This window comes from Haliotis cracherodii, unplaced genomic scaffold, assembly GCF_022045235.1.
Source record: "Haliotis cracherodii isolate W230 unplaced genomic scaffold, xgHalCrac1.p SCAF_7, whole genome shotgun sequence".
Lineage (NCBI taxonomy): Eukaryota > Metazoa > Mollusca > Gastropoda > Lepetellida > Haliotidae > Haliotis > Haliotis cracherodii.
In genome coordinates this window covers 45,685,860-45,696,426 of record NW_027266330.1, presented here as the reverse complement: position 1 = coordinate 45,696,426, position 10,567 = coordinate 45,685,860, and positions in this window count along the sequence as shown.

Here is a 10,567-nt window from a genome sequence, read left to right as displayed (position 1 = left end):
GACGACAAAGCGACAGCGTGCTTATCGAGCTGTGGCGCTCCGCCTAGCAGCTTAAATCAGTGTTTACATCCGGGTACTAGCCTTAGCGGTGAATGGGTTTGTGAGAGCGCGTGACGAGGCAGAATGGGGGACGGTTGCACGGTCTTCTGGAAGAGTTTAAACAGTGGATATGATTTGATACCAGTGGTGCAATAATGCAGTGGAAATTGCTTTGTCATGATTCATATTAGAAGCGTGTAGCGTCCTGTATAGGTGCGACGTTAAACTCCATTACGCTTCACCTCGCTTCCAGTTTCATTTTAACAGCACAACTGTGTCTTAATGGATATCTTTCCATTCAGTGTTGATGTTTATGTCAAATTTATATTAATTGTTCCTCACAATAGATTGGTGAATAAAACCCCAGGAGTGACTGCATGACTGTGTCTCGAGGTGCTGAACAAGTCGTCTTGAAATGTGTAATTCAACGAACCGAGACGGAAAGTAAACTGAGTGACAAAAGAAAGTATACTGATTTTTGTTTTGGTAATTGAAAATTGAAAGAACTGTTGTTATAAATATAAAATAAATCAGTTCAATGGAAACGACGAAGAAGATACAATTTGCAGCCACATGACATCTATACCATGTTTGACATGTGGTATATATGTGCCGAAAAAAGCAAATGTATTGATTTTCAAAGATAGGTCATTCGCACATGTATGTAGACAATAGTCAAAGCAATAAGTCCAAAGCACTGGGCAGATAAACTGTCACCATATATCTCCATTTGTACATTCAATATGTCATAGTTATGACCTTGAAGAGAAATAAAGGTTTGTTGTTGTTGTTGTTGTTGTTGTTGATAGGTTCCTTGGTCACGGTTCATGCCTGGCTGGTGTCCCTTGATGCCAATGGCTTCTTGTAGTTTTCTTTGTCGCCTGTTGCTGCTGGTGGACTCCCACACGGTGGTCTTGGTTCTTGAGCATGTGTTTGGAAATTGCGGATTGGTGTACCGGTGCACCGGTGCAAAATAGTCTGCATGTGCTATGCTGAATAATAAATTAATTTTGTTATGTACATATTCATTAGCTGGCTACTGTATTTGGGAATAAAATATGAATACCGATATCAATGTCAGTTCATAATAAAATATTTGCACGACTTTATATATCGCCAGAATTATTCGATATGAATAGAGATAATCGCTATGATATTTACTATAACTTTAAATTTTGGGCAGACTATAGGATATAGACCGAAACAGGCTGGTTATCTCCCAAAACCCCTACATCCCATTTCCCCTACAACCCAATTCCCCTACAATTAGTTAAAACAACACACGGCATTTACCTGTCTGGTGTCGTCCCGGGTTAGCGAAAATCCAATTTTCCCTAGTAAAGCGAAAACCCAAGTTGGGGTATTTGTCCTACGAAAGTGAAAAATGAGTAATTGCTATAAAAACACCTGATTACCGTAGTTTAGATTAGCGCCCGTGCTGTTCAAACAGAGGAGAGGAGATTTACTAGAGAGTCGTTTCGTAAAAAAAATAATACAGTTGGATGTTTAAACACAGGAGAAGAGATGATCAGTTTCTTAATTGAACAAACAATTAGTTTCTTAGTTGATATGGGTTATGATACCGATGGGTTTAGAGGAGAGTCGTTTCTTAAGAATACATATAGTATGTATTTGAGGGTATATATAAAGAGTGCAACTTATATTTATCCTGGAAATAAACCAACCCTACACAATGGGGGAGCTCCTCTACGTAATCCAAAACAGGAAAAAGGGCACAGCCCCAGGATTAGACCTAACTTCTTACCAAATAATTAAAATCTCCCCCTAAAACTACTCCAGGCACTACTCAAACTATACAATCGCATCTACCTAAACGGACAGGTTCCTACTCCCTGGAAACAGGCCTTAGTCATACCAATCCCTAAACCTAATAAACCAGCTAATCAAGCTAACTCATATAGACCAATATCCCTAACTTCAAACTTATGTAAAGTAATGGAATCAATGGCTAAAAATAGATTACAACATTACCTAACCCAAAAAAAACATCATAAACCCAGATCAAAGCGGTTTCACTCCTGGCCGCTCAACCCTAGATAACCTCGCCCGACTAGAGCAAGATATTAAGATAGGACAACTAAATAAACAATATACCACAGGCATCTTCTTAGACTTCTCTAAAGCTTTCGACATAGTATGGCAAGACGGGCTAATGCAAAAACTTCAAAAAATAGGACTCAAAGGTCAGATAATAAACTACATCCAGGACTTCTTAAACAATCGTAAAATAACCGTGGGTATAGACCAAACACTATCGGACCAATGTCCCCTAGAAAATGGCACTCCCCCGGGCAGTATCCTCAGACCCACCCTCTTCAATATAATGATAAACGATCTATTCGAGGGCCTATCCCCTAAAGTAAACACATCGAAATTCGCGGATGATGGAGCCCTCTGGATCCGCACTAAAAGCATTAAAATGGCCCAAAATTTACTCCAAAAATATCTTAATAAAATACAATGGGCTGACAAATGGGGCTTCTCCCTTAACTCAGAAACAACAGGAATAGTATTCAAACATAAAAACATGAAACCCGCCTCCCCAATCCTCCAGCTAAACAACCAAACAATGAAATTTCAAAAACAAACCAAATTCTTAGGACTTATTTTCGATGAACATCTCACCTGGGATGCTCACATCCAAAACCTAACAACTAAATGCAGTAAAGACCTAAACACCCTAAGATGCCTAACTGGCTCTAACTGGGGAGCCTCCAAAGATACCCTCCTCTCTCTCTACATATCACTAATTAGATCAAAACTAGACTACGGCTGCGCCACATACAACACCCTAAACAAATCTCTATCTAAAAAACTTGACTCAATACAATATCAGGCCCTCAAACTAATTACACGCACCCAACATGGCAACTCCTACACTTCACTTCACGCCTTCACAGGAGAAATGCCACTAAGTCTACGCAGGGAACAGCTAAGCTTAAATTTCTGGGCCGCGTCCCAATCAAACCCTCTCATCCAAAACTTAATAAACCAAAATATCAGCCCCAAAAACCAAGCTCTAGCGCGTAAACACCCCTTACTTACCCCAATATCCCAAAGAATAACAAACTACCTCAATGAACACCAAATTAAAAATCTTAAACAAAACTGCAAACAATCAAATATCTTCACACCTAAACTTAAAATACCCCAAAATAGACACAACACTAGCTAGCCAAATGAATAAACAAACCGACCCAAACATAGCTAAAACCACCACACTAGCATACATACACGAAAATTGGCCAAATTGGTGTCACATTTATACGGACGGATCTTCAGATCCGACCTTCAAACACACAGGTTTCGGAGTCCATACCACACAACCAACTAAAACCACACGATCCTTCCGACTCCCAAACAACCAATCAATATTCACGGCAGAACTAATGGGCATGGCCTCAGCCCTCCATAATCAAGAATCCAAAAAACACAAACAAATCCTAATACTTACCGACTCCCTAAGTGGACTGCAAGCCCTCCAAAACAAAAATACCAAAAACCGACCTAAATTAATAAATCAAACACTTAAAAGCTCCAACTAAGGCAGGCAAAAAAGCAGGCAGGTAATATAAAGCAGCTAAACTATCCCTAAAAATCCCAGAAATAAGCTTAATTCTCCTCCCCAACCCCATCGGTATCTATTCCAAATCTCAAAATTCCCAAATTATATATAAGCAACCCCTAAAGACCTCTCTTGGGTTGCACACACCACTTTCGCCCCTTTCGGAAAGACATTAAATGTAAGTAAGTAAGTAAGTAAGTAAGTAAGTAAGTAAGTAAGTAAGTAAGTAAGTAAGTAAGTAAGTAAGTAAGTAAGTAAGTAAGTAAGTAAGTAAGTAAGTAAGTAAGTAAGTAAGTCCAAAATGGCTAACGCACAAGTTCGAGTGACCATGGTTGATACCGTGCGAGGTGGTCAGCACTTGTTCAGGCTCTGAAAGACAATCTCGTCAACAACGTTATCGGCGACGTTGAGTACACATATCACGTTGGTGACCTGATCCACTTGGAGTGAATGACTTGAACACAACGTGTATGCCAGTGCAACCGCAAATATATTATAGAATGTGTTTACGTATTTACCATTATATTTTAAGATCTAAGTTGCTGTTGTTTTTGTAGAAATTATAATGTACATCTATGAAATATTAAAGTATTAGAGTTATTAAATTTGTTAAATGTAAAGTACTTTTGTGCAACTATACTATTCTTCAGCATCTAATGAATTACTACTGTAATTACGGTATACGCATTTCTGTGTTTTTCTTGTAATTTGAGAGTCCCGGTACAGCAATATCCCCTGTTTACTGTAGTGTGACCAGTCTTACTGTAGCTTCACGAAAGCGAAGAGATTTTAGAGTTGATTATGGCTAGGTTTCGCTCTCCCGGCCCAGAACAACCTGTCTGGCATTATGAACTCACCTAAAGGAGAGATTAAGGTCTGGAGTAGAGGTAGTAGAAATGAAAGGGGTAGAGCTTTAGGGGATTAGGGGACTTAAAGGAAAGTTTTTGAAAAAAAGAATTAATGTAAGTGTAATCTAAGATGCCTGTATGATGAGAAGATAATTTTTAGAAATTACAAAAATAACAATAGGAAGAAACAATTTTTACACTGAGAAACTGAGATGAGACGATTTACAGTTGAGATGGCTAGGTTTAGTATATAGATACTTGAAACTGACTGACATGACATCAACATGGCTGGTCTTGCAATGTTGAGTTTGTTATGTCACAGAGAGGAAAGCCCCAAGTCCTTTTTGATGGTTATCTTCACTGGAAGTGTGTCAAGTCCACATGTAGAGGAAGACTCACGACAGTAGGAACCGTGATGAGGAATGCTACAGAGCATAACCATGCCCCTGAGGACAGCCAGAAGGTCCGGTTTATGAGCACCCTGAGGAAGAGAGCGAGAGAAGAGTCAACCCCGATGCACACCCTCTACAATGACAAACTCTCCAACTTGAACAACGACGAGACAGGAATGATGCCATCCTTCCCCGTTGTACCGGCACAGACAGAAGACGATTCCTGTTTTGCCATAGACAAGATCGGAGGTGGATCTTCAGGGTTCCTGGACGCAGACAGCAGATGGACCACCCTTCCTCCTGTTTGCTGACGGTGATGATGACAAGATTCTGGCGTTTGGCAGTCTAGAGAGTCTGGAGGCAGTCATCTGAGATTCTAGACATTGATGGAACGTTCACTGCCTGCCCTGGACTGTGGAGTCAAGTGTACATCATCCATGCAAGACTCGGAGCCACGACCTATCCCCTCATCTTCGCCTTACTCCCCGACCGTCAGACAGACACCTACTCAAGACTCTTCAGGCTACTCAAGGATGAAGTTCAACAGAGACTAAACAGACCACTTGCCCCGTCATGCATCCAGACATGCTGGGATAAAGAGTGAATTGAACATTTGAGATGAAATTTATTATAATGTATTATGAATTTTGAAAAATGAACATTTTGTTATAATGTATTATGAATTTTGAAAAATGAACATTTTATAATAATGTATTATGCATTTTTAATAATATCGTAATCGTAATTTAATATTTATCTCAATCTAGACTTTATTCGTGTTTCTTGGGTTGTTCCATTGTATGAAATAGGTAACAGACTAGGGATTAGCAGTGCCATGGACCGTGAACTTTGTTGTCTTAAATTGTAGGGGAAATGGGATGTAGGGGTTTTGGGAGGATGTATAACGTAATCCCTATTGTCTAGGGGATTATCACGGCTGAGTGGTTTCTATATCTGAACAATAGCGACTGGCAAAGTGGAAACTCCCCATTTGCTGTAGCAAGAACGCGAAAGGCCTCAACGGTCACTGATCGAACTGTTCTATACATAAAAACATATGCGACAATGATTATCAGTTGATCCAAATTACTAGGCTTATGGTTATTATTATGTAGCAGCAACTAAATAACGCGATATTGGAAAATATTATTTCTGATAAATTGATAGTTTCAGGCACGATTCTTCTGACCATTGCAGCAAAATTCTTGGAAGTTTTATTTATTGTGTATTTTCTAACCGGATCACCGATAGATTGATAGAAAATGTGCCTACAGCTGATTGCTATTACTAGCTTAGTTTACGAGAAAATACACACGGTAATCTTTCTTTCTGCATATAACACAATGCCTAGCTGAACAGAAATGCGACTTAACTGATAAATCATCATGTCTGGTAATCTCAAATGTTACATGTGTTATTGACCAATTTTGTTATTACGTATTCTTTCCCTGAATGCTCTGAACATTCTGAAGGGATAGCATGTAGTTTTTTCACTGTGCATAATATGATGTTGACCGATATCTTCACCCTGTCAAGTTAATCAACAACAAAAGTTTGGCTGTAGCTCTTTATTGTATATCCTTCGTATGATATACGGGTTCTCATTCTTCGATTCTCCGATAGGTGTCGCTTTGCACAGCGTGGCGAAAATAGCGCAGAACACACGTCAAACCTGTCAAATGTTTAGTCCATAATAAGCGAAGTTTGAATCCAGGAACAAAAAGCTGATACTTATTACAATTTCAAGTTGGAGTTTTTCTTTTCCTTTAACATATTTTCAATTGAAAATCGAACATATGTGAAATGAAGTGAGAGGTATAGTTTCTTTTGCTCGTCGGTATATATCCATCATACATGGAGATAACGTGCAGAACAAAGCATGCAGTTTCTGTTTGGGTGCGTGGAGTAATGGGGTGCTCATCGTGCAAACAAAACAAAGAATAGAGTATTTTAGATAGTTCGTCAAGGTCAGCAGGTGCGAAGAAATAGACTTCCCCATAAGCTTAATAACACACGAAACAGTTCTATTTTAATACAGTTACTAAAATAAGCAGACATGTGAATGTTGGCGACGCCACCCGCATGGCTGACACCGTCAATTACATACTCAGTCTGTTTCGTAGAAAGACTGAACTTAGAGTTTTACACATGGAAGCACCAAAAACCCTGATGGAAAGACCAATCGACAGAGCTTTACTTGCGAAGTATCATCCCACAAGTATCTAACTAAACTAAGATGTGGAAACCTACATTCACATATAAAAATAGGCCGTCACAGCAGATCTCCTGGCCCACTGCAAGAAAGATTTTGCCCCTTTTGCAAATAAGATAGAGTCTGAAATACGCTTTCTCCTAGTGCAGCTGATGTCATTTCTATGCCGATCTTGTTGACAGTCGGTCTGTCCTGTCATATGAAGTTAAGAAGTGTAGCCAGATGTACACACAGCGACAAAACGAAACAAAGGTAACAATTCAAACATATTTCGGCCAAATCCAACTATTTTTATTTGTGGAGAAGGTTTCAAGCCGCAGAGGTCTACAAGCACAGATATGGCTACTGATCCCACTTGGCTTGGCCCCCTGCCCTCGCAAAATTGTTTCGAAATGAGTATCTCCAAAGTTGCCAAAACTTATAAAATGCCTTAGCTACGTGACAGTTAGACACTGATTTTCAGTATATTAGTTCTTTTGATAATGATAGCAGTTATCCCAGTAGTTTATCCAGATTCACGATGGTTAATTCTGACTCGATCGCCGAATGACGAGGGCGACGCCATGTTTGTTTATAAACAGTGAAAGTAGTCCTACTTGACCTTTGATATTTGCATCTCTATCCGCATATGACCCCAAAGGATATCGTTTTTATCCGTTGGCTTTATCCTGCCGAGAAACCTACCCATTATATGATAAATGACAATATGTATCATACACGACATATGACAATATGCACCATACAAAACATATGACAATATGCACTGTACAAAATATATGACAATATGTATCATACACGACATATGACAATATGCACCATACAAAACATATGACAATATGCACCGTACAAAATATATGACAATATGTATCATACGCGACAAATGACAATATGCACCATACAAAACATATGACAATATGTACAATAGCAGATAGTTATGCCATTTGAGAAGTAATTATAGAATAACCCATGAGGTACGAGTGATTACGGAAAATATGTCACTCGTGAAATTAATGTTTTAAGTTCCGAGCTTTATAGAATAACCCACTCGGTACAAGTGATTACGGAAAATATGTCACTCGTGAAATTAATGTTTTAAGTTCCGAGCTTTCACTCGTGAAATTAATGTTTTAAGTTCCGAGCTTTAGCGAGGAACTTAAAACATTAATTTCACGAGTGACATATTTTACGTAATCACTCGTACCTCATGGGTTATTCTATAATTACTTCTCAAATGGCATAACTATCTGCTATTGTACATGTTGTCATATGTTTTGTATGGTGCATATTGTCATATGTTTTGTATGGTGCATATTGTCATATGTCGTGTATGATACATATTGTCATTTATCATATAATGGGTAGGTTACCCATATTCATATTAAAGACATGTTTCCAGAAATAAAAAATCCAATGTCGCCGATTAAGAATCAGCTGTTGTGTATCAATCCGCGTGTGAAAATACACTCTCCACTCATTCCAACCGCGTTACTCAATTCACGTGTTGTTACGCGTGAAAAATATAGTTCTGTTAAAAAATTGTACAAGATCACATAATTACAGCTATATTTCTGTCCCATTTACACAGCGTACACTATCTAGCATTGATAAAGAAGACAGGTTTTCAAAACGGTTCATCAGGGTTTTTAATCAAAGCTTGCAGTCACAAGATCTCGTCAGTGACAGACAGCCCCCGTCGTGCATCGGCAGATACAGGCATTTATTACTTGCCCGTGAAGAGATCACCCGTTTAATAAACATACAGCTGTATTACACATTGTGTAATACCAAAACGCGTGCTTCTGTACTCTCGGAACACGTTTCACGAACAAATATTGAAAGCTCTCAACATCGCTTGGCTTATTCAAAGACATTGCGTGTAAAGTTGATAGATCACTGAGAGGAGCTTATGCACACGCGATGACCCCAGCAACCTTGTTGCTAGGGTGACGTCACATGGCATTGTTTCGCCGATGGGTCTTGCAACAAAATTCCACAAATTACGTCATCGGGTATTGTGACGTTACTGTAAAGTTTGAGGTACAAGGCCCGTTCCGATAATTTTGTGAATTCTAAAGGTGGACCGTTGTATGGTATTAAATCCATACCTTTCAACTTTTGACGTGTTTGAAGTATTATTCTGTTAAACTCAGTTGGACTATGCCGGGATCGTGTAGGTGTCAGCTAGCCTATTCATACTCAACAGTATAATTCTAAAAACATTGTAAATGGCAAGTAATAAATAAAATACTAAACTCGCTCCCGTGTAAAACCAATTTTATGAAACTCGTGAATAGTTGTGGTATCTAACTCGCTTTCGCTCGTCAGATACCAGAACTATTCACTCGTTTCATAAAATTGGTATTACAGGGGAGCTCATTTAGTATTCTATATTTCACATTGAGAAGAGGAAACACGGAAAACCTGTCAATTTTTTTATGTGTCATTTGACAAAAATGCCCAAACCTATAACAATAATATAGACGGAATGTACAGAAGTCATGTTTGTCAGAGAAAAGTTACGAAAAGAAGGTAAACTTTGAAAAGTACGATTGCTGTCACAGTTTCGGAATGAATGACCCGACTTGACCCAGATATGAGACAGCCGAAACCAGGAATGACAAGAGAACCGGCGTTACAGTTTAATCCGGGCAACAAGTTTAATGAATATCGTGTGTGATTTGAGACAAGTGTCACTGATGGGAAACATGTGCATGTGGGATTTCAGGAGGATTTGTCAAACGCGGAGTGGACACAGTCAGATGACGTGAGTTTGTTGATATTTTGATGTGATTCATAATGGTCGAATACCTGTTGATAGACAAACACGGTATCTGGAAACTTGGTGCTAAACTGTCCGCATTCACGGAGTTCAATTAGTTCAATATCGGACACAGGATCTGCTCGCTTCGGTAAGTTTTCTTTTCCTTGTATTTTTAATTATTTTTGTTTTGATTTTAAAACCTCTCCGAGTTCAGCAAAGTGCATCGATTTCGCAACCAGATGCTGGTAATCATGTCGCTAAGGTAACACTCTAGGCTACCCTTGATCTCCTTCAAAGTAGAAAGTTCGAATTCTGAACTGTCTGATGTGCATGCCGAAATGATAAATTTGCAAATAATAATGTTTAGTTTCCTGTGTCATTAACCCTCATAGTCATATCTTCTTACTTGTAGATACATTTGTGAACTAAGTTCATGTCAAAGTGTCAAGTTTAGTCTTTTTCATGTGTGATTTCATTTTCATTGGCAGTTATCGATGTCATCATCGTTCACAAAGGCAAACCTGTCTATACAAAGTCCGGTTTTTGGATTCGGGTGGTCGAAGAATTCATCAAACAAAAAGCCCTCTAACACAGACGCAAACCAGGACTTGGTGGTGATGATCTTGGCGCTCTAGAAACAGTTTCTGGCAGCATCACAATCTGAATCTTTGAACTTCAATCTGGCCATATAGTGCAGTTTTGACAACAGAGACATTAAATGTGTTCAGA